Genomic DNA, 25,991 nt, shown 5'->3' with positions numbered 1-25,991 from the left:
TGTACGTGCAACATTTGACACCGAACTGGGTGGCCAGTGTCACACAGTACCCACAAGTAATAGAGGTGAGATAATTTAGTACCAGTCTATGTTGCACCAACTCCTTCTTGTACGCTTGTAGCTCTCTTCCAGTATACCTGAAAGTGTCATCATACATCTCGGTGATATTGTCTATTAATTTAGCTAGGTCTTGGATATATTTGAAGTTTAACGGTCCTGGTGAGATCTAGAGCAACCATAACTTGAAACCCAGCGGTTTCACTAATCAATTTTGTAGCTATGGGATTCTTACCAGGAATCATATTTCTCTTGCCACGGTGTTCATACTGTGTGTGTATGTATGGTGGTGATGTAGTCTTGTGAATACCAACCATTTCATCATGAGTAATAGTCATGATTTCAGGAACCAGTTTAGCTAAGAAACACAAACCCTTGGAACTTGGAGTCACCCAGGAATAAGCTTTTCTCCCAGAAACAAAGTACACATTATCAGGGAGAACATACTGAACAGTATGTCCATTAATTATATCACAGAGAGTTTTGATAAAACTACCTATGCCTAGTGTCTCCATTTGCTTCAAGACACGTGTCAGCATGGATGACATTCTTACAATTATCTATAGAGACTTTTCCAATGGATACTTTCTTATGTTTGGTTATGCGCCCTAATTTGTGACTTCCATCAACATTCCTACCTATTGGTGGCCTTGCAAGTCTCCCTCCAACATGAGCGTGGCGAGCCATTGTCTGATCTGATAGGTCAGCTTCCCAATTCTCCAGACGCTTTGCATGAGAGATATTTAGGCACAGCAAAGATGTCTACAGAGTATTGTCGAAGCGTTAGACTAGGGGATCTAGTGTTATTGTACCTCCCCTCTATGGGCCTCCCACCCCTCAATTCGAGTACTTCGGAGATGTTTAATGGGAATGGCACTAGTCCTATGTTATGCTGCCCCTGCGGCACGTGAGAGCACACCCAGCACTCTGTTTGGTTTAGGACCTTACCCACCAAGGAGTGATAATCCTCCTTAGGATTATTCAGATTACCGGTGGACTGGCATCGCTGGATGCATCTCTCTTCAACTAGGGAGTCACAGAACTTGCAGATACAATACTCATCAGACAATAGCCCCTCACACTGTCTCCGAGTTCCCGAGCTAGCAGACCTTTTCATAACCCCTGGACCAAGCTTGATAATGGGCTGCTCTGGGTATTCTAATAACTTTTCCTCGATCTCCATTTCATCCGTATCACTACCAGAACCTTCCTCCGTCCTCCATCCTCCTTCACAAAACTAGAATGTCCTAGAAAAAGTAAAAACAAGAAAAATCCTGGAACAAAAGAAAAACAAAAACCGCCACTCCATCGCTGGAAAGTTAGCTCTGATGCAACGTCTCTGGTTCAGGGGTCTTGACTGCAGGCTTTAGGTCTCCCGGAACAGATTTACGAGTGACAGATCTGTTTCGTCGGTCTCAGTTTTATCTCGCACTTCCTCCGGGTTACTGACTCTCCTGCAGTGGGTGGAATGGACCCAAGTGTCTCTCTCTGCAACCTTCAGTGATGTAGTACTGGTCAGCAGCACTTGGTACGGGCCTTCCCAACGGTCTGTTAAACAACCTGAACGTAAGAAATTGCGGATCATAACATAGTCCCCAGGTTCAACATCATGACAGTTCATTTCTGGCATACCAGGTGACAGCATTTTGAGTTTTTGTTGTTGTTGTTTCAGCTGTCTGCCCATTTTTATAAGATATTGCATAGTTACTTAATTATTACACTTTAAGTCGTCTTGCGGACTCACGATCAAATGAGGTTGTCGGCCGAACAGTATCTCAAAGGGGGACAGATTAAGAGGAGGTCTAGGAGTGGTTCGGATGCTATGGAGGACTAGTGGCAAAGCTTCAGGCCACGCTAACCCAGTTTCAGCCATTACCTTACCAAGCTTGTTCTTAATGGTACCATTTACTCTTTCCACCTTACCACTGGCTTGTGGTCGGTAAGGGGTGTGAAATCTGCTACTGATTCCCATGAGTTTACACATATTTTGGAAGATATCACCAGTAAAGTGGGTACCCCTATCACTTTCATTGATTCTAGGGATACCGAACCTACAAACAAATTCTTGTACAATTTTCTTTGCAGTGAACACAGCAGTATTAGTGGCTGCCGGATATGCTTCTACCCAACCGGAAAACACATCAATACATACTAACACATGCTTTAGATTCCTGCAAGGTGGTAATTGGATATAGTCAATTTGCATTACCAGAAAAGGTCCGTCTGTAGGAGGGATGTGGGATGGCTCAGTTGGAATAGTTTTCCCGACATTTTTCCTCAAACAAGTAAGACATGACATTGCTTTCTTACCAGCCTGAGAGGAAAATCCAGGAACACACCAATATGCTCTCACCAGTTTGCACATACCTTCTTTACCCAGGTGAGTCAGACCGTGTGCTGCTTCAGCCAGGCTTGGATAGTATGTTCGGGGAGCTACAAGCTTACCTTGTCCATCCCTCCAGAGTCCTGAGGACTCTTGGCCACATCCCTTCGCCTTCCAGACCGCCTTTTCCTGCAGGGAACACAAATCTTGCATTTCAATTCATTTCTGCATGTCTAATGTCTGAAAAACCATCATAATCTCGGTCGATACAGTCATAGGTTGCCCTGCCGCCCATTTAGCAGCTTTGTCTGCCCTGTTGTTGCCCAATGACACCGAGGGGTAAATGTATTAATGTCCGGATTCTTCAACTCCGGCGTGTTCAGCGTCTTCGGCGATTAAATTTAAAGCGGCACTGCATTATAAAGGGAAGTTTCCCTTTACAATGCAGCGCCGCTTTAAATTTAATCGCCGAAGACGCTGAACACGCCGGAGTTGAAGAATCCGGACATTAATACATTTACCCCCGAGTCTTCTTCAGAGGTATGGGCTTTACATTTTATGATGGCTACTGTCCTGGGTAACTGTATCGCTGTCAGAAGTCCTTTTATGTGTTGTGAGTGTGCCACTGGCGTGCCTGCTGCTGTCGTAAAATTTCTAAGATGCCAAAGGGCCCCAAAATCATGCACTACCCCGAAGGCGTACCTAGAGTCAGTATATATATTAGCTGATTTATCTTTTGCCAACTCACAAGCTCTCCTTAATGCTACTAGTTCCGCCACTTGGGCTGAGTGAGGTGGGCCAAGGGGTTCAGCTTCTACAACATCCTGATCGTCTACAACAGCGTAACCAGTACATAGTTCTCCCGTCTCTGTCTGTCTATGACAACTCCCATCTGTATAAAACGTAAAATCTACATTTTCTAAGGGGTGTCACGTATGTCGGGCCTTGCAGTAAAGGTCTGGTTCAGGTGTTCCATACAATCATGCGTAACAGTACTCTTGCCTAACTCATCATCAACCAGGGTCTCCTCACCTCCCACCCTTTGTGTCTCTCGAGACACATATGGAAGGTATGTAGCTGGATTTAAGGTGCTACATCGTTTGATGGTGATGTTTGAGGGTGCCATCAGAGCTAGTTCCCACTTTGTGAATCTAGCTGAAGAAACATGTCTGGTTTGAGCTGAGTTTAACAGAGCTGATACAGCATGGGGTGTATAGACAGTTGAATCATTTCCTAATACTACATCCTCGCTCTTACTTACCAGTAGAGCTGTCGCTGCTACACTTCTGAGACATTTTGGGAGTGATCGTGCCACAGTGTCTAATTGTGCACTGTAGTATTCTACCGGTCTGCTAGCATCACCATGTTTCTGTGTGAGAACACCTGCTGCACAACCATTAGCTTCCATACAGTATAGCTCAAAAGGCTTTTCATAATCAGGTATTCCCAATGCAGGTGCTCTAGTCAGACTATCTTTGAGATTAAAGAACGCTTGCTCTGACTCTTCTGTGTGTACTACACGTTCTGGTTTCGAGGAAGAGATTAGCTCCTGCAATGGTAACGCCAGAATAGAAAAACCTGGGATCCAGGATCTACAGTATCCACACATCCCCAAGAATATACGAATTTGCTTCTGGCTCTGCGGCAGAGTCATGTGTTGTATGGCCTCAATTCTGTCAGTCGTCAGATGTCTTAGCCCCTGGGTGAGACAGTGCCCTAGTATTTGACCTTAATCTGACATGGCTGTAACTTGTCCTTTGCCACTTTGTGCCCTGTTTGCGAGAGATGGAGCAACAACAATTTAGTATCATGTAAGCATGACATAAAAGAATCAGAGCACAACAACAAATCGTCCACATATTGAATTAGAACAGACCCATTCCTAGGCTGGAAAGTTTGTAAACAGTCATGTAAGGCTTGAGAGAAAATACTGGGGCTGTCAATGAACCCCTGGGGTAGTCTGGTCCATGTATATTGCTCCCCCAGGTAGGAGAATGCAAAAAGATATTGGCAATCAGGGTGAAGAGGGACTGAGAAGAAAGCAGAACATAAATCAATGACAGTGAAATGACTAGCAGATGGTGGAATCTGCATAAGGATGACAGCTGGATTCGGCACTACGGGGAATTGGCTCTCAACACCTTAATTAATTCCCCTTAAGTCCTGGACTAATCTATAGCCCCCTCCCCCCACTCTTCTTCACAGGGAATATGGGACTATTTGCTGTGCTGGAGGTACGAATTAAAATCCCTTGTTGCAACAGCCTCTCAATAACAGGATATGCCCCTAGTTCCACCTCCGGTTTTAATGGATACTGTGGGATTTTTGGAGCTATCCTACCACTTTTTAGTTTTACCATGACAGGGGCTACGTTTACCATCAATCCAGTGTCCTGTCCATCTCTGGTCCATAGTGAACCCGGTATTTCAAGCAACATCCCCTTTACCATTGTAGAACAAAGTACATCTCAAGTAGAGTGCAACATTAACCTTTGAGGGGTGTCCAATATATCCTGTACCTCATGCGCGACCTTCTCTGATATATCTAAGAACACAACATCTGGGGTACAGTATATGACACATCCCATTTTACATATCTCCAATTAGGTAATGTGGTTTGTACTCTGGTTTTTAAATTTTCCCTAAGACCATCCATTAGTACTACTACAGCTACTTCCCTGTGATGTGGGTCCTCACCTATGTTTGATATCCCAGTGAAGAGTGTTATCGCGGCTATAGCTCTAACGAAGTAATCTGATGCTGCTTCACTATCTTTCTGTTTGATGGTGAAAATGATATTCCAATTCGCTACTACTGGAAAACAGATGGCTAAATGTTGGATAATTTGTTCTATATTCTCTTGATTCACCTCATCTGTCAAGGTATCATCTTCCTCCAACGAACAATCTTTAATAAATTTTTGTACGTTAGTATTTGGAGGAAGACATGCCCTCAACACTACACGCCAATCCTTATTGGTTGGTTTGTGTGCATTTCCTAAGTCTTTAACAAATTTCTGACACTTTGCCAACTCTTTTCTAGGATCTGGGAATTCAGTCATAATGGAACGTAATTCTGATCTAGTCCAGGGACAATGCATTGTTACATTTCTTAAAGGAACTACACCATCCTTATCCGCCTTCCCATTGGGAACTGATATTGTGTGGACTGGATACGTACCCACTGGTTCACTATCTTCAGGGTTAGCCACTTCAGTACTTTGAATATTATCTCTCCTAGTGGTCACACTACTCTCACCTATCTCAGCCATTGCCTCCTTTCCATACTTACGCTGAACCTCTAACATATTAACAGCATGAGCAATGGCTGAAATTACCTTGGGTTCATCCTCTTCTTCAGAAACACTTGCTTTAAACTGACTTAAAACAGGATATAACTTAGCAATTTCCTTTTCTTCATTTTTAATAACGGCTGTACTTACTCCTCCCACCACATAGGGTGGCGGGGGCGCGCTTGCGCTGAGTTCTCAACGCTTCTCAACAGCTACTTCCGTTGTGCGTGCGCTTTTCGCCATGCCTACTTCCGCTGTGCACTCGCTGCTCTGCCAAGTGTTGCCTTCCATTTGCCACAATTTTAAACAATCATTATGTTTGTTTCTCACTTATGTTGACTTAATCAACCATACTTTATCTTTTACGTTATTTATTGCAATAAAACTCCCTATTGTTGGGAAAGGCCTAACACACTCTTTGGTCGTCTCGACCCACGTGTCACAATACGCAGTTGCATAAGCACCATATTTCTTGCACATAAGAAACCGTGCTGAACCAATAGGCCCTTCCTTAGGCAGTACACTCCCCATCTCTAGCTTATGCTTAGCACCCATGTTGAAAAGTACCAGTCTATGCAGACCACACTTCCACAAACACTTTCAACCCTTTGCTACAAACACTCTACCGCTAGAGATCTCTTACTGGCCGTGGAAGTATTTGCTTAAGCCGCGTCCACTCGCTTCCTCTCGTACCAAACGAGGACCCCTAACACAGAAAATATCACTTGTGGGACCCAAGGGCTATTAGCTCCTCGATACCTTGGCTAAAGCACAAAAATCTGTTGAGTTTATTACAACTGGTAGCACAAAGTCGATACAATCAACCAGCCTTTCCAATGTAATTCCTCCCCGCTGCCTTCCCAAGTCACAATCACGGCTTTCCTTGCCGTGTGGTCCGATCGCAACGCCTTCAAATACTAACTATGAATAAACGTTGCGATTACTCTTGGGAGCGCGCGCAAAAACTTCCTTTGTTTTCGCTCCCGTTATACCTGCCCCGTATACCGTCCTTCAGTTGGGCAACCTGTCTCGTCAGACAGCAACTGAGCACCTCAACAATAAACAGTGTATCTACATTACAAAATCCCACACTATACACCTTTTCTGCGCAGAAAATCAAAAAGTTCCCAATAATAGTAATAATGTCTCAGAGGCTTTCACAAGTAATTATAGTATGCACATATAATAACTATCAAAACGATTGTTTAACCACGTGGCAAATATACCGGAAGTTCACATACGCTAAGCAGGAAGTACACATACGCTATGCAATACAATATATCAAAACGCAATATGACAGAAAAAGAAACAATTTTCTCTTTTGTCCCTAAATTCTAGTTAGTGCACCTTCAGATTATGAAAAATGGACATTCGGTTTCACAACACAGAGTAAAATTTAGGTTTTGAACACATTGCATTCTTACCCGCATATGACGCGTCTCCACCCTTTGTTGGGGAACCGAAATCCGTTGGTCTTGCGTATCATAAGGCAACGAAACCTCCGCTGTGAGCCCCCAAATTGTTAAGGGCGTTTTGTCGCTATCCAATAACGATTGTCGAATCTCGATTTGTGTTTCCAAAGCACAAATATTTATTCTCAAAAAGTAGCAGAATAATTCAAGCGAAATAATAATAAGTACAGCCGTTACTTATCGCAGGCGCTCTGGATCCAGTGTACAGTCATTCAGGTCTGAAGTCTGTGGTCAAGGTGACTGAACACTAGATGAGGAGCTGCTGCTTATATGCAAACAGAAATACAGTAAAACAATGCAAAGGGTGTGGCTTGCTTCTATTGGTCCAGGTTTCAGGAGGGTCCAGGGGGTTGCAGAACATAGGCTAGTTTAAGCTCAGGAATCCAAAGGTGGGGGTCATCTCTCCAGGGGATGGGCTTCGATCTTTCCGCCAAAATTTCTAATCCTAATAGTCCATAATTACTTAACATTAATAACTTGCATATGCACTCTGCGATTCCTTCGCAGAGTGAATCGGACAGTTGCAAATGAGAAGGGGATTAGTATGATACCACACATGACATGATTCCTTCAACGTGTACCATATGTTTTACTGATATGCATATAACTTATAATATTACACATAAACTCTACTATACTTTGACATAAATAACTATGTGCTGCAACTACCATTAATGTGTACTATTTTACAAATGTGAGTGTGTGAATGTATGTAAAAGCGTAAATACTGTTTGTGCCACGTGTTGCGGCCGCGTACGCCCTTTCACGCCGTAGCGTGCCATACACATCTTTTCAGACAAAGACAACCAAGTTTGCTCGATTTTATTGTAATGACTTTATCCAATTTTCTGACTTCGACAGCATGGGCAGTGCCAACTTAAGCTATTTCAGGAGCTCTATTTCTGTGTGCTCTTGATAGTGTGTATATGCACTGGGCTAAATAAAGAAGCTGACAAAAGAGCATAATATCCCTCAAAACAAACTGCAACTAATTTGTCCATGTTCAGTTTTGAGAAAAAAAAATACAAGTCATCATCATTATCAGCTGTTTAGAAAGCACCACTTATTTTGCAGCGCTGTACAGTGAACTCACACCAGCATACCAGTCCCTGTTCCATTGGAGCTTACAGTCTTATTTCCCTACATACACATACTGAGAGAGACTAAGGTCAATTTAATAACAGCCAATTAACCTACTAGTATGATTTTCGAGTGTGGGAGGAAACCAGAGCACCCAGCAAACTGAAATCACTGCAAATCGCTCAAGATCACTAGTGATATTTTTTTTACGTCACCTTATGTATTAACCTGTGATTTTGACATTCCAAAATTCAATCTTCTGCGTTGTGAGTCAATTTGAAAACAACTATTCCGCCGTTTAATGAAACGCGCTGGTGATTCAACTGAAACAGAAACTCGCCTGAGATTTAATAGAAAAAAAGCATGCTGTTTGAGATATCTGGGCAATTTTAACAGAACAGGAGACAAAAATCAAATTTTAATTATGACGGTAATCACAATTTCTTGTTTAGAGGGGCAAAAATTATTATTAATTATCTTACGGGGGCCAAATTATTTTATGAATAAAGTAGTGGGCCAAATTTCATTAATGATTATATGTAAGGGAATTTTTATTTCATTTTATTGTATAATATTATATTATATTATATTATTGTGGCATAGTATTTAATTACCAGTGAGGCAATATTTTTTTTCTTATATGGCGACACTTAATATTTCCATATAGGGACACCATTTAAAGTACATACTTGCAGCACTACAAGTGGCAGCATGCACCCTTATGTCATAAATAGAATGTTTTCTGTTTTTCTGTTTTCATTCCTTCTAGTATGAATTTTATTCATTCTGGAGAGCACCCTCTGCAGTCATTAATGGTCAATTTATTTTCTGAATTAATACAAAAGAACTTTGAATAGGAGTTGACAGAAATAGGAGTTGTTGAGTATTAAGAATCCTTAATGACGATTACCCTTTTGGTCACATTTTTTTTTTTTAGATAATACAAGATGATACAAGATAAAAATCAGCTAACTAGGTCAAAAAAGCAGCCTGTCAAATGTCCCAAAGTTAGAAGGAAAAAATAAATATTTAAATACATTTTGTAAAAGAACTCATGAATTTATTAAATATATAAATATTACTAGAACATGCAAAAACAAAGACTAAAATGGAAATATAAAATATAATTATAAAATGTGACTTGGTATCTTCACATGTATTTGGTAGTTGCAATACAAAGTAATACGGATTTCTATTTAGCTGAAAAAGAAAACATGCAAGAATTAGATTTGAAATGTTCCATCTGGGGGCTTTTAATTTTGTCATAAAAACACAGAAGCCTGGCATGAGCCTGTATTCAACTGGCTAAATGTATCATCTTGTATGAAGGCTGTTAAAGTATGTATGGCATTTAAAATGTGAAAAAGGGATTGAAAAAAAAAATCTTTATTTATGGAACTGGTTCACTAGTAATATTTGCCCACTTCTTTGACCATCTGTTTATATTGACAACCAGCAACCTATGTTGTGCCAAAGTGCCCTTGGAAACTAAAAACAATTCAAATGTGGGCAAGAGTAGAATATGTGTTGTTTTCTCTTAATAACATCATCTTTGAAAAAATGACAAGATGTGAAAAGTTTAAAAGATGTTATCTGCCTAGAAAGGTCTGTAGCACATGTTCTAACCTAGGTTGATTAATATGCAGAATAAAATATATCTTCATAAACATCCTGGGTTTATATTGTTCTATCTATCTATCTATCTATCTATCTATCTATCTATCTATCTATCTATCTAATTAATCTATCTTCCAGGGATATCTGATAATGAATTTGTGTCCTTTTACCAATTATGGTTTTGGTAAAAGTCCCTGGTGTGAATGGTGGTGACAAGGGACTAGGTCTACTCTGGATTTCTTGCCTTGACAAATAACAGATCACCAATGAGTAGAGCTGCCCATAGGTAAGGGCTCATATTGAGTAACCCATGACTCCCGAGCCTGTAGCTATTATTATAAGAATTAACATTATGAAGAAAATCTTCTCTCAAGAGGAGCTGGGCTTGGGATAAAAAAAATAATTATTTTGGGTGGTTCTTATTGTGTGGTTGTTCTTAGTTAGTCAACATATTTAAACCTGGTATAGACAGCCCCAGAAATGTGAGCTTAAATTGCGTTTAAGCTTACATTGGGTTGGGGACACAACTCTTCCACAATCTGTGAAGAATTAGCAATTGAGAGCATAATGCCCTATATGCATAAATTTGTGCTAAGCTGCATTGGTTTGAGTAGCAGGATGGTGAAGTTTTCCAGTGATTTAGCAATAAAGTATGGCATCCAGGGCAACACCATACCACAGTGCCCCCTTCCTTGCAAAGTGGTCTATGCCCCTATTCCTGCATTCAAGGGTTAATCTAGAAATGGGGTGCAAAGTGACCTATGCTCTTTATTCCGGTATAGCAATAGCTACTTTTGATATTTGGTATGTACAGTTGCTGGCATACTATTCAAAATATCCAACATGGTGGCTTAGTGGTTAGCACTGCTGCCTCACAGGCCAAAAGTTCGATTCCCGACCATAACCTTATCTGTGTGGAGTTTGTATGTTCTCCTCGTGTTTGCGTGGGTTTCCTCTGCGTGCTCCGGTTTCCTCCCACATTCCAAAAACATATTGGTAGGTTAATTGGCTGCTAATAAAATTGTCCTGTGTGTCTCTCGGTCTGTGTGTGTATGTTAGGGAATTTAGATTGTAAGTTCCAATGGGGCAGGGACTGATGTGAATGAGTTCTCTGTACAGCGCTGCAGAATTAGTGGCGCTATATAAATAAATAGATGATGATGATGATGATAATGATGATCCAACCATCACCTCCTTGCCCATCCCAGCCCTATTCAGACATCAAAATCCAAATTGCTTTGTGTTCTGATGTCTTCTTCTGCAAAAATGCAGAGTGTGTGGCTGCAGCATACTCCCATTTCCCACGTATGTGCTCTCTCTATGTGAAACACTCTCTATCACCTGCCCCCATCTCCTCTACCCCCTTGATAGCCCACTCCTGCGCTGTCTAGACCCATCAAAAATGGAACCTGTTAGGTTGTATACTGACAGAAAAAGACAAGACTTGTCTCTCACTTTCTTCTTTTGTACTGGGCAATTGAAAGTTTTCAGCTGCCAGTACCATCTCTGCCCAGCACCCAGGGCTGTCGCCCCACTTACTCTCTTCGTCTACAGTCCTGTTATTTGAAAAAGAGCAGACATATACACAGGCTAAGAGGAGTAGTTGTGCATAGTAAAAGCGTTCCGTGCAAAATACTGAGAAGGCGCACCGGTGTACCCTGTTTTGCTGAACATTGCTGAACATTGAACATTTCTGAACATTAATGAAACAAGATTTCCTTTTGTGAAGCAAGATTAATGAAATAAGATACAGGGCACACTTTTAGAGGTGTTCCTTGCTACATAGGGGTGCATGATCCTTTCCAATCTGAAAAGGGTATGAGTTTGAGCTTGAAATGCTTACGCTTTTGCACAATACTCCTCTGGAGAGTTTTCTGCCTCTCCGTATATGTTTGTGTAATTACAGGTTGTAGTGGCATCTCCTGAGAGCGAGGATAAGTATGCACTCAAAGTGTGCTAAGTGGACAATACAGGTGTTTCAGTGCAAAAATCTGAAAGTCTTGCTGGTGCATTGTGGTGCCCCATAAATTATCACCTTTGAGTTTCTTATGTTACTTTGGTGATTTGACTATGCAAAGAGATGGCAACCCCAATCCTCTAAATACAGCAGTTAGGAAATTTATATGAACTTTATACACACTGAACCAATTCTTCCTCTACTGCTTTTAGCTTTTGATATATTTCATAATTGCATAAATAAAATGTCAATAAAAGTTTTTCGTAAATTACTAGTAGACAATTTATTCATGGGTTCACAACCCTATATAATAATTTTGCAACTGAATGTGAGCAAAGGTTATTAATTGCAAGCAAGGGCAAATGTATTAATTGTCTTTGAAATCTAACGAGCTAACAGGGCCTGAAAATAAATAATTAATAGGAAGGTTAAGAATTGATAATTTCCTAAAATGGAAGCGGAAGAATCTGCAGCAATAGAAAATGAGATCTTCTATGGGCCAGGTTCTCTAGGATCATTGTTAGGTGTAACATACTAATAATAAGATGCAGAATTGTTTTAAAGTATCAGTTATGAATATTAGCTGTATATGAAATAGTGTATGATTAGGAGCTAGAATAAAAACACAAATAAAATGAATGTATAAAATGAATAAATTAGCTGAAATAAAATTCAATCCACCAGACATTAAATTGTCAATCATCATCTTAAATCATCAAAATAGCAATGTCATGTATAGGTAATAAATCATGAAATTGTAAAGTATCAACATATATGAAACCATTAAAGTATAAAAAGTCCAGTGGCATTAAAATTCATTAACCAAAATTAAGGTGCATGTCAAACTTATCTTAGAGATAAAATCCCATTTAGAGAAACCTAAACTTAAATCAGAATTGTTAATAACCTCCGGTCTCCATGCGTCAAAAGCAAATGACATGGGACGTGGTTAAATGGGTGCATAGATGTACAGTGCTGAGCTGTTCACTGTAAAGTCCCTCTGTCAGGCACCATCCTCGCTTGCTTAACTCCCAGCGGGGACGGACGATTTTCTCTGCCCTGCATGATTGCGCTGCGTCTTATTGCCAGGCAACGAAATGCTACTGTCAGGCTTCCCTTCCACTGTCATACCACTCTGCGTGTGCGTGCCCGTCGCTAGGCTACAGGACACGCTTCTGCCTGATGTTTTTTGGTGGTCAGCGACATCACTGACCACTCCCTTTAGCCTCTATTTAAGGTTCACTCTGTCAGCATATCAGTATTGACATAGTGAGTATTAGGTCATTACCTGCTCCAGCACCTGTTACTTACCCATCTTCTTGTTCCAGACTCCTGCTTGGCTTCACTATTCTTTGGTTCCTGTGTTTGTTACCGACCCGGCTTGTTCACTATCCTTTGCTATAATTTGGATCCTGATTGTTACCTGTTACCGACCCTGCTTGTTCATTTTCTTTTCCTACTGATTTGGATCCTTTTTGATACCTGTTATTGACCCAGCTTGTTCACTATTCTTGCCTGCTGACTTGGATCTTGCTTGATATCTGTTACCGACCCGGCTTGTTCATTTCTCTCTTCACCGCCCACCTCACCAGCAACTGACTTGGAGGGCCGCAACCTGCACGCTTCTTGTAGCTGAGCCCATACTCCCTTGCGGGAGTCCCTGGTGAAAACCAGGAGCATGTTAGACTCCGCGCCTCCTAGTTCAGTAGCGCCAATTGTTGGTAGGTGCCTGCCATCTCATTCCAGTTATACGTGACAATCTCTCTGACTATGATGATAAACCAAAACCGAGGAAACCCCGTGTAACACGAGTCAGGGAATTCCAAATTCTCCATCTTCTTGATCTTGCTGCTGAGTGTTCTAAGCTCTAATGCTTGGACTATATGTGTAATCAAATAGGTGCATAGAGATACTGAGCTAACAGAGCTGCTTCTTACTTATTGCAAGGTGTAACTGAAAACATTTCCTCACCAAACCCAGTACAGGAGTTTTTCATTATGAAAAATAATGTATAAATATATATATATTGTAAATCAGAACATGACAATGCAATTGTTATTATTGGTGGGAGTATAGATACTTGTTATGAAGTTACTAGACACCAAAAAATAATAAAAAATTGTAAAAAAATATTATGAAATTGATTTTGAGAAGAACACTTCATAAGTGAAGATCCTGCTCTCTCATTTGTCTCTGTATTAACAGAACAATGGTAATAATAACAAACTGCTAGATAGCATATAAGATAGAATTATATCACTATTACAATGATCTGTTGCCGTAGATATATGGAGGGAAAGGTGTCAAAACTAAAAGCAAAACATCCCATGTTCGGCATTGTTTCCAAAACCATTCTTGTGTTTTTGTGTTAGATTTGTTTTTGGCAAAACCAGGCTGGTGCTTTGTTTTTGTGTTTGAATTTTATCCAAAAAACCTATTATAAATTGTAAAAAAAAAATCAATTAATTTACACTCATGTACAGTCTTTTTTGTAATGATCACCTCACAATTAGTAACACTGGGGTTGATGCTGAGTTGGCCGCATCTACAAATGAAAATTAAGCTGCATCCAAAACTGCCTCAGTAGTCTATGTTTGCATCAGGCATAAATACACCACATAAACATACACACCAACAGGTCATAAGCACAAAAAAGCTTTGTTAACATTTGTTTTGGTAACAAAAAATGCATCTGCAGTTATGTTTCATATCAATAAAAAAATACCTCTTTAAGAGAGCAGATATAATATTCCTTCTTGCATATGCATGAAACTAGCTAAAAATATTTTTGAAATGCGCACACAAAATCATATAATATATGCATGATGAAGAAAACACCTATCAGGATCAGAGGTGAATTCGCAATCAGCCAATCAGAAGCAGCTAGTTAGTATTTGTAACAATCATAATCAGCGCTCAAGCACATGCAGTTCATAGTAACAAGCATATATGTGTCTCTGTGCAGATCTGCATCTGTGCGCAATTATACGAACACACCTTTACAGTAGATGGTCCTTTCCCTTTCCCATCCAGCCTCTCCAGATGGAAGAAGCACATGTCAGATATGGGTTGCTTTTCTTGTGCGTATTGTCATGATAAAGCATTCACCTGAGCCTGCGTGATGTGTATGCGACAAAGGATTAATCAAAAATAGCCACCTGGTCTGTTTAAAAATAATTAACATTTTCACTGTAATTTTGCCTTACCTAACTATGCCATAACCAAGGTTTTTTGTGAAGAGCTGACACTCTTACTCAGGATGCCTTTAGTTCTCCCTTTAAACAAATCTATTACAATTTACATTCATCAGAGTTATCATACACCAAACAATCTCCCCTGACCTAGAATTATCATAAACCAAATGATCTCCTCTGTTTGAACTATACAGTGTTCTAATATCAAGCTAAATGTGAATTTGTAAGAACACAGAGACATGAGCTTATTAAGCATAATTGATAAGTAAAATAAATCAACAACGCTTAAGATGAAAAACAATTAACAAAATGACATACAAAATATAATACAAATGTTTCTTGTAGAATAAAATGAAATAAACAACAGAAATTATAAACTTATGAATGACCACGTTTCTGCTTGCTGGGTAAACAAGAATAAACGGACACATTTCAATAGGAAAATGACTCCCAAAAGTGAACAATGATGTCAGACCTAGAAAGTCTGTGTATTTGCAAATTAGTTTTTATGACCTCTTTTCAAACACCTTTCAAGTCCGGATTTATTTACACTGGCCTGCCTTTTCACCAGAATGTCCTACAAAGATGATATTAGCTTTACACAACAGGTCATACATTTCCCTTCATTTGCATACCAAACAAGACTCCTGTAAGAATATTTGAGAAAAAATGTCATTTTCCTGTGTCCTTATTTCCCTTCTTTCACATCGGTGGTTGTCATTACTGCGATGCACATAATTCCAACAAGAGTTAGAGTGACAGGAAAATGTTGATTGCTCTAATTCCGACATTGAGGAAATACAGACTTCATTAAAAAGTGACACACAACAAATCCGCCAAGCCTGCTATAAATGGCGTCAGGAGAACATACCGGTACTGAGATTGACTTCACTTAAAATGGCAACAGTTGCATTGCTGCTATTAAGGGGGCAATGCGAGGACCTGGCGTCTGCATAATGTTTTTTACAAATGGTTGTACATTGCTTCTATTAGGTGACCTAACAAACTAATCATGTTTCCTCAAAGTAGCTTGCAGTGGCTTTCACTTTTTCTGTTGCTACTGTTTGTTGGGTATTTCAGCCTGTCCAAGGGTACAGGTATTGGGCAGGATATCCTGCATTTTCTATACTGTGTGTTATATGTTAAAGATGATGTCCTGGACAAATATATATAAGGCATGATGTGCTGGACCGAAATACTGTGAAATAATACTATAGGAATTACATACTAGGCAATGATAAACTGGACTTTGTATAATTCTATTGGGCATGGTGTGGTGAAACAAGGTATTAATATCACCTCAACCAGTCAGCAGCTTTGTTTCTCTCAAACTGTGGACTAGTTTTGGATATTTGCCTGGGTGATTTTGAACCCTGGATATGTACCGGATAGGCCAGCTGTGCATTGCAGAAGGTTACATTAAACCCGGTATTGTTACAATTGACGGTAAGCAGTGGGATCACCCAGTCGGGTAGAGCTGCAGGGATCACACACGAGGTGTGGTCCAGGGCTCTGCGAATATCCGAAGCACCATTCCTACACACTACAGGCATTATTGCTTGGGTACCAGTAACCAGTAGTTGGGATCTGCAAAAGGATCCAATAGTGACAAGGGTACTGGCTTGGGCTCAGTGCGTTCACCCTTCGGGCAGTACAGAATAGTGAACCGTGTCCCACAAGGATTATCACAGACAGGTGACCCCGGCATTATGCTAGGATTATGGTCCACCTAGATGCGAGATAAGTGTGGCACAAGAGAAGCACATTGTACCGGCTGGAGTAGGGTCCGCATGCCCTCTCAGAGGTACAAAGTAAAGTGAGAGCAGGACAGAACCCTGCCGCAGATACTGTTCAGGACCCAGAAGCCCTTGGAGCAGAGTGTGTGGTAGTGGGTCCCACCTCCACCGTGTATGAGAGTAGGCAGGAGCCCCAATGAGGAAGTGTAATGCCTGCAGTAGGTTGGAGCTAAGATCCAATTACAGAGCACCCTGGCAGTGGGTCCGTGCACCCAGCCAGCAGTGGAGATTTTGGGCCAAGGCCTTGAGATTTGGGAGTGAGGAGTGGGTCTCAGCCCCACAGATTGCGCAGTGGTGGGTCGTGACCCCACAGCAAGTAGAGTGGGTCCCAGCCCCACAGAGTACGCTGCTGTGGGTCGTAGCCCAACTGCAAGTAGAGTGGGTCCCAGCCCCACAGCAAATAGAGTGGGTCCAAGCCCCACAGTGTATGAGAGTGAGAGTGTAATGTCTGCAGTAGGTTGGAGCTACAGAACAATTACAGAGCAGCCTGGCAGTGGGCCGTGCACCCAGCCAGCAGTGTGAGATTTTAGTCCAAGGCCCTGAGATTTGAGAGTGAGTAGTGGGTCCCAACCCCACAGAGTTTGCTGCAGTGGGTCGTAGCCGAACCGTGAGCAGAGTGGGTCCCAGCCCCACAGCAATTACAGTGGGTATCAGCCCCACCATAAAGATGGCCCTGAAGAAGGGAAGAAAGGGCCATAGCAGTAACAATGTAATGACCAGCATAGATGGAGCACCCCATTATACCTCCAGGACCCAGAGCTTCCGCTGTCTCCCAGAAATGAGGTCAGCAGCTGGAAAGGAGTTGACAAGCAGGAAATGTTGGGAATTCTGTTTGATGTGTTTGTGCAATGTCAGGCAGAGGCCAGAGCCCAGCACATGGTGAAATTGCCAGAGCGGAAGAAGGTGCTGGAGTAGACAGATGTTACAATTGGGCCAAGTGATTTGAGCGCTTAGTTCAGAAATTCCAAGTCAGCAGGGAAAGGAGGCTGATCTGGATCAGGTGGATGATAGAAAGCACCGCCTGCAACCCCTTCTCTCTTCAATGGGGGTAGGTCACAGAGAAATTCTCAGTGACCAGCCTGAGCTGTGTTACAACTGGCCATTTGCGTGCTTAAAGAATGAGGACTTGGTAAGTGAATTCCAACCAGAAGCTGCCATAAATGTTACACTGGGGGAGGCAAGCATCGAACAGGTCAATGCCAGGTTACACCGACTGCAAACCCTTCTCCCGTCCAGAGGAAAAGGACACAGAGTGGACAGTGTCGGGCGCCATCCCTGCACCGTTCTCTCATACCGGGGACAGACGCCTGTCTCCTTCTCCGAGCCATGTCCCGTTGTCTAGCAAAGGGATGTACTTCCAGTCATGCTACACGAGCATGTGCAGTAGCTCACATCCCGTTGACCAGCAACGGGACGCTTCTTTCACCGGCCAGGTCTTTGCAGTTCGCCATCGAAAAAACATCCCTGTACTTCATATTGGGGATAAGGTGTGGTTTTCTACATGAAATCTTAAACTTAGAGTATCGTCCATGAAATTTGCACCTTGGTAGATCGGACCCTATCCTATTGTTTAGGTGTTGAATGCCGTTACCTACAAACTCCAGTTACCTCCTTCTATTCGAGTGCATAACTCTTTTCATATTTCCTTTCTTAAACCTCTTGTTAATAATGATTTTTCCAAGAGGTCACCTCCTCCTCCTCCCGTCAAGACGACATCTGGTGAAGAGTTTGAGGTCGAGCACATTTTGAAGATGCAAATTCTTTGAGGCAAACCACAATTTCTGGTCCCCTGGAAGGGCTATGGTCCTGAGGAGAGATCCTGGGTCAACAAGAGTGATCTCCATGCTCCTCTTCTTCTGGCCCAGTTCCAGAGAGAAGGGAGAGAACCTCCAATTCGGAGAGAAGGGAGGGTGTTACTGTCAGCGCCATCCCCACACTGTCCTCTCGTGCCCGAGGACGGACGCCTGTCTCCTTCTCCGAGTCGCGTTCCATTGCCTAGCAACGGGACCTACTTCCGGTCACGCTACACGCCCATGTGCAGTAGCTCGCATCCCATTGCAACAGGACGCTTCTTTTACCGGCCAGTCGTCGGTCAGGATCATCTGACCGCCGAGACATCAATCCTCCTATCAGGGCTCACAATGGGGTATATAAGGCACTTCCCTCCTATGTCTGGTGCCAGAGTATTGGTTTCACCTGCTCCAGCATTCTGTTCCCTGCTTCCACTTGTAGTTTGTTGCTTGGTTCCTGACTGTCGACTTTGTTCCTGACTATTCTCTGTCCTGTGATTTGGTTCTGCTGTTACCTGGAATCTGACCCTCATCTTGCTTCTGACCTCCCCACTGGATTGCCCTTCTGTACTGAACCATAGTTTGGCTTTTGACCCGGACCGCACGACCATTCCTGTCTCTCCCGCTGCCCTGATTACTAACTGAAAGAACCACAACCTGCGCACCTCACGCAGCCAAGCCCATACCTCCTTGTGCAGGTCCCTGGTGAATACCAGGGGTGCGTTAGACTCTGCGCCTCCCAGATTAGTTGTGCCAATATAAGGCAGTGGCATTCTCTAAAAGGTCATTATCGTGACAGTATACACTGGCTATGAATGCACAGGATGAACCTTCGGCCCGGGACCTTCTTTTACATTTGGCTAAACATGTGGACCAGCAAGACGCCAATCAGGCCCAATTGCTACAGGGCACCCAGTGTGTGGTCTCCTGCCTGGACCCCCTTCAAGGGTCATTACCCGCACGTCCAGTGGTCCTTTCTGGAATAGAAGCTGCCCCTGCTGTGCCTGCCTCCACTAGCTCTACTGCTTCCACAAGCACCCGAGGGCAGTGGCACCCTCTAAAAGGTCATTATCATGACAGACAGTATAGAATCAGCAGGGAACACTTGCCCTGATCAGGTGGATATCAGAAGTTTCCGCTTGCAACCGCATCTTTCATTTGGGGAAGAAGCCATATTGTCAGAGAGCATAGAAGAGTTCCAAGTGGAGGACAGTACATCTACGAGCGAAGTATTGAAGCCTGTCCTTGCCCTGACATCTACGGCTGCCCAGTATGTTCAGCCAGGGGGAGGTTCTAAGTGAAGTTAGACTGGCGGGGAGAAGAAGGGAGAAGGCTCAGCATATTGTCACCAGTGGGCCAAAGGATGAAACACATTGGCGGGAAGAGAGTTGGAGTGATCCTGTAACCTCCCTGCAGCTTGTTGTAGAGAATGCTGTGTGATAACCCTGTTTCCCCATATAGAGTTGCTGGAGGTTGTGAGTTCCGTGGACACAGACCAGTGGAGATACAAATGGGGCTTTTGGAGTTTTCCCAGTGCTGCTCGGCAACTGCACTGGCTGAGACTTGTCTAGTGCCATGGTACATATCGACATGTACTATTTCCCTTGCCGCTTGTCCAATTAACCAGGATCTTCCACGATGGGATTTGTTTGGCTCAATTTCCTGGGACACCATTGGGGAACTGAGAAACTATAGTCTGCAGCCTACAATCCCCCCGGACACAGGTGACACCCCAGTGGTTCAATTCAGTGGCTTAGGCCAGAGACTTTGGACTTGGGGGAGTCAGTTTGCTTTTGGCATACCACAGCCACCCTGGAACCAAGGCTAAAAAAGTGGGGGAGGTATGTGGTGAAACGAGGTATTTATATCACCTCAACTGGTCTGCACCTCGTTTCTCACAAACTGTGGACTGTAAAAACATATACTTTTTCTAGTATGTTTTTCTTATCTTGCAGACTAGTCCATTGTTCCAGCTAGGCAAAAGGATTATTGTTCACCAGTCCTTATGAATGTACATCACACCAGGAGGTCTCATGTATTAAGATAGGAAAAAGGTCCACAGACAGAGCTCTATGTTTAATTACAGAGGACTGCATTGTGATCTCTCCCGTTTAAACAAGCTCTGCTGTATAGCCACAGAACAGTACCTATCCTTAATTATATCAAGAGTGGCTTATCTGCTATCCCTTTGTCTGTATGTTTACCTGTGAAAAGATAAACACATAAAAATAACCAGTTTTCAGGCAGTTCCTGAAATTGCTGACGAGGTCATTTTTTGGCTTAAAATAGAGCTCCAGGGGACAGCAAATTTGCATTCACTATTGTCTATGCCAGACTGTATTGTTATTTGTTGCAAATTATTATTTAATCAGGGTTATTGCTGCTTGGTGCTACCATTTTGTTGAATAAATATGCTTATTTTATTTCGGATATTTTCCTGGGTTATTTTGAACATGGATAGGTACCGGGTAGGCCAGTCGTGGGTAGCAGAGGGTTACATTAAACCAGGTATCATCACACATGCTAACAGAGATATTGTATGTGCTGATGGACTGGGGCAATTATTTTTTCTGTACTAATGTCTCAGTCCCCCACTGGCCTACAAAGCAGGGGCATTTTATAGGCCTGTTTGCAAGAACAAGGCTGGCGCCTCACCCCTCATATGTGTCAAGGGGAGAATGGTGTGGTGAACATATGCCACATTTGCCACCCTCCCCTTCATTTTCCCCTTGTCATGCGTGCCCCAAATGCACCCCACATGGTCCTACCTATTGATTTGTCAGGTGGAGAAGGGCTCTTCACAGATCTTACTTCTACAGTTCCATGTGGGTTGTAATTATGTGCAGAGTGCCAGTGATTTCACTGTTGATGTCACCAATACTTTTCGCACATCATGAATCAGCAGCAGCAACTGTGTATTGCAGTACAGCACTCTGACTACTCTCCCACTGGTCACTACACCAGAGAAAAATCTGTTTGCAGGGGGACAATGAGAAAGTAGCATGAAGTGGACCTCTAGAATCAGGACAGTTGGCAGACCTACGTGTTTTGGTAGCTTTGACTACTTGCTGCTAGTGTCTTAAGCTCTGAGACCCCATACAATGAATGGCCTCTAACTGCTGCTACATTGCATGAATAACACTTACATTACAGCCTCCATTTTCTCTGCATTAAATAAATATCCCCAAACAGCAGGAACTTTTTATTTATACCCCCCCCACCTACATTATATTAAAAACCCTCACATGATATTAATAGTCCCCAACAAGCCTCCATATTAATTAAAAGCCCAACTGTATAACTTTAATTGATAACACTGTTACATTAATATTTCTTACATTATATTAAGACACCCAGAACATTGCACCAATACTACCTATACACAGCATATTAAGACCTCACCATCACTCATACCTGCTGGAATGCTCTGCAGACAAATGTTGTGGGAGGCCCACATGAAGGAAAAGGATGGATAATGTAAGGGGAGAAACAGTGTACGCGAGGAGAAGAACAAGAGAGGAGTCATCAGGGAAGACAATCAGAGTAGCCCCTATCCTGACTGGCTGTACACTCTGTTTTTTAGTCTAAGCATCCTACCCTAGGCTGACAGTGAACGTATCCAGTCAGTGCAGGATGCTGATAACTGCTGTCAACCACAGGACAATTCCTACTAGGAAGGTCCCTCACCCAATTTTCCAGGGCTGGGCAGACCAGGGACCTAGCCCTCTTTTTCAAATGTCATTACATAACTAGGCACAGGTTCATTCCAAAAGTCGTGAAGCCCTGTTTGTCTCATGGGCCTGTGTGCACAGACTGTACGTATGGTGAATACATCTCTGTCTACATAGCCTGTATATGACATTTTAGAGGAATTTAATACAGTTTATTGTATGTGACTATCTTTGTAAATGTTATTTTTTTATCCTTGCTTTGTACAACCTCCATAATATTTATCTTTACATATCAACATTCATGTAGACATTATTTGCCGAACACTTAACTTTAGTTTTATGGACAATGTATTTATTTTCTAATTTTCTAATCTTCTAATCTCTAATATATGCTTCAGTAATTGGTGGATATTTTTTTTATATAACTGATTAAAACTAAATGTGCTAGCAACTAGAACATGTTGAGAGAGAGAGACTTTTGTATAGAATGATTTAACAATGTGTGTACATGAGACATGATTTGTTGTCCTGGCACCTTGAATGGCATTTACAGTGTAGTCTGAAAGAAAAATTAGAGGAAAGAGTGATAGAATGAGACCCTTCCCCCCAGATATGATCACACATACAGACGAGAGCATGAGGGCCAGAAGGTGGGGTGGTGCCTCAGGATAATGGCAGCAGAAGGCAAAGGAAGCAGACAGCTGGCACGCTCTGCCCCAATATGCTTCCATGAAAGAGGCGAGGAAATTTCAGGAGATGTAATGCTCGAATGGCCAGCTCTCCAGCAAAGAGAATGATTACAAATAATACGAGTTAACATCTTGCATATCACATGCACCTAACACTGTCCCTATGTCTCTTTCCTCCTATACTGTGGCAACACTAATGCAAAGACAACAAAATGACTGACCTCAGGCATCTTAAAACTACTGCACTGTGTGAAGTATATCTGTCATGGTATTTCACAGCATAAATTCACTTTGCTCAGTGTGCAAGACAATCAAATGCTGGTCATATTATTTTCTTTTTGTTTTTTTATTCTGAATTAGATTGTCTTTTTATCTCCCACATCTAATTATGCTCACATCTCTCATTTTCCAGAACTATGCAGTATATGATTCTCTCTTGCTTACAAAACATATGCATATCTAAAATTCAAATTGATTACTGATTACCTCACGATCGCTTTCGTACCACTAATGAAAAAATGTACATTAATGGTGGAAAGTTATTTAGTGCTGCACAGAGTTAATTGCTGCAAATCACTGCTTACATCCATCTGGTTTTATGGTAGACAACAAACCTCTTCATCACATTTGCTCATTAGACATATTGTAAATCACAGAACAGCTCTGGCATCTCACATATTGTGCTTCCATTAGTTAAACTACATTTCTGCACAGCTTCTAACAACACTGTAGTACTGTAAGCAATGCTACCTAGGTTATATTATGACCCATTTTCTCAACTAGACTATACACCGCTCTTATTCATTTACCATCAGGGTGCAGCTTTTTTCCGCTTAATCATATATTGACCGTCCATAATAGACCACCAAGGATACCATGATCCTCCTCTTGCACAGCATCAGCTTTGCTTTTGGCACTAAACAGCATAAGATTAATAGATTGTTCTCCTTTTTAGAGCGGCACAATGTTGCCAAATACATGTTAGTATATTTAGTAGCCCATCTCATACTTCAGAGAATCATGAAACCAGTATGTCCTCTCACTCAGCTGAGATGCAGTAGACCGCCACTGTACAAAGTAAAACACTTATTTATTAATCTTAATAAATTTGATGTTAGTATTGAATTTGATCTCAAGGCAAGCTTACTGGTCTGCTTTTGTTCCAATCTTCCATTTACTAAGCTCCGATGACCAGAGATAGGGTCTTATGCTGGGGCCACACAGATAATTATAACATATTGAAACTTACCACCTTTTATTTAGTAAGTTTTAATATTTCCTATGGAAGTGCTAGAACCTCTGCAATAACAATGCCTGTGCTCCCATACAATGTCCTGATATGGATCTTATCCAGTGCCATATGAAGTGTGTGCTGGATGTATCAAATAGATATGTCATCCACTCATATTGTGAGGGGCTATATAATAAAATATCCCCCAGCCTAGTACTGTAGGCCCTACCTTGTCCCACTTGATGTGGTGTATGATAGGGATTATTAAAATAACTCCCCTCTAGGTTTGGCTCTCCAGGACAGCTCTTGTCCTCCAACATTGTATACTTCCTTTACTCCAGGGTCTGAGACAACTTGATCTGGTATCTCCTTTCTGTTATCTGTGCGAGTTCTAGCGGAAGGATTTCTCTCTAATGTCTAGTAAACATTTTATTGTAAGCTATATGGACCTATCTGTCTGTACTTTCTGTCCTTCAACATTTTTTTTCTGTGCTTTTCAAGTTGCAGTTCAAACACCAACAATGTGAGCGGTAGTCACAATTTCTGTCTTGGTCTTGAACTGTCTCATAAAACGGTGACTGCAGAGTTGACAATTTCTTCATGTTTTTAGGAAAGTAAAGTAGTATTTAATGTGTGCTGCACTTAGAGTATTATATAAATAAAATCACCTTATTATATTTAACCAGGAAATTCCAAAATTGATACTTCACTTCTAAGGGAATATTTTCCTGCCTGTTCAATGTTATTTATTCTGACATATTCCCTTTTTATTATTATTATTATTATTATTATTATAAGATGGTTGTATATAAGAGTAACTTTCAACAAAGGCAGAGCAGGGTCTCAAAGTGAATGCAGCAATTGTGAGCAGCTTCAAGGACTCCGATTTGTCAAAGGAATACATAGTAATATAGTTAGGCTGAAAAAGACAAAGGCCTAGCAAGTTCAACATTTCATAAGCTCTAGTTGCATTTATTTAGAGTCAGAGCAAACAAAACATCAGCAATTTAATTTTGTTATGAACAAAATTTCTTTTTGATCTCTAAAAATGTCCTAATGAGATCACAGTGTATACATTAAAAATAAAAATGAACTAAATAGAAAGCCACAGTTACAATTGATTTTGATACCCTGTTACAACAAATGATGCATAAATAATTGAAGTGGTTACTAGCCATGCAATATAAATCTGCAGCCAAAATCAATATCAATAAGAGTTTCACCAAATACCATTAACAACTTCTACATTTAATTACAGATATGGCATTATGGCGCTGATCCCTTACATACAGAGATAATGTTCCATACGGGAATTTTTTAAAGTATGTCAGTTCCAATGACGCATTAACATACAAAGAACAATCTTACATATAACAGTCCCAGAGATGATATTTCTTTAAATCTTCAAAGGAAATAGAAAAAGTTCAATGGTATACTTGGTGTTGTTAGATGGTAACCCTGAGTGATGTTAGGGTGACACTAACGGATATCTTCAAATATAAAAGAAACAGTAATAGTGAAGTATATCCAATATAGTGTATATACACCCTATGTGAACACTCCTTACACCATATAGATATCTAGTGGTGAAATCTCCAAGTTTCCAAACCACAGAAGACCACAGGATAAGATAGCAAAGAGATTTCAAAATGTAAGAACAATGAGGGATTCTCTTTAACTAGTAGTTAAGAGACCCTCATGAAAACGCACTTACACAAATCCAAGATAAATAAGTGGTATAAGTGTTTGAGCACCATAATCTTCTCATATCATTTCTTAAGGTTCCTCTCCTCAATGACTTCTAGGATGTAGATGTACTCCAT

This window comes from Mixophyes fleayi, chromosome 1 (assembly GCF_038048845.1).
Source record: "Mixophyes fleayi isolate aMixFle1 chromosome 1, aMixFle1.hap1, whole genome shotgun sequence".
In the NCBI taxonomy this organism is placed as follows: domain Eukaryota; kingdom Metazoa; phylum Chordata; class Amphibia; order Anura; family Limnodynastidae; genus Mixophyes; species Mixophyes fleayi.
Note: the sequence above shows the minus strand (reverse complement) of the source record.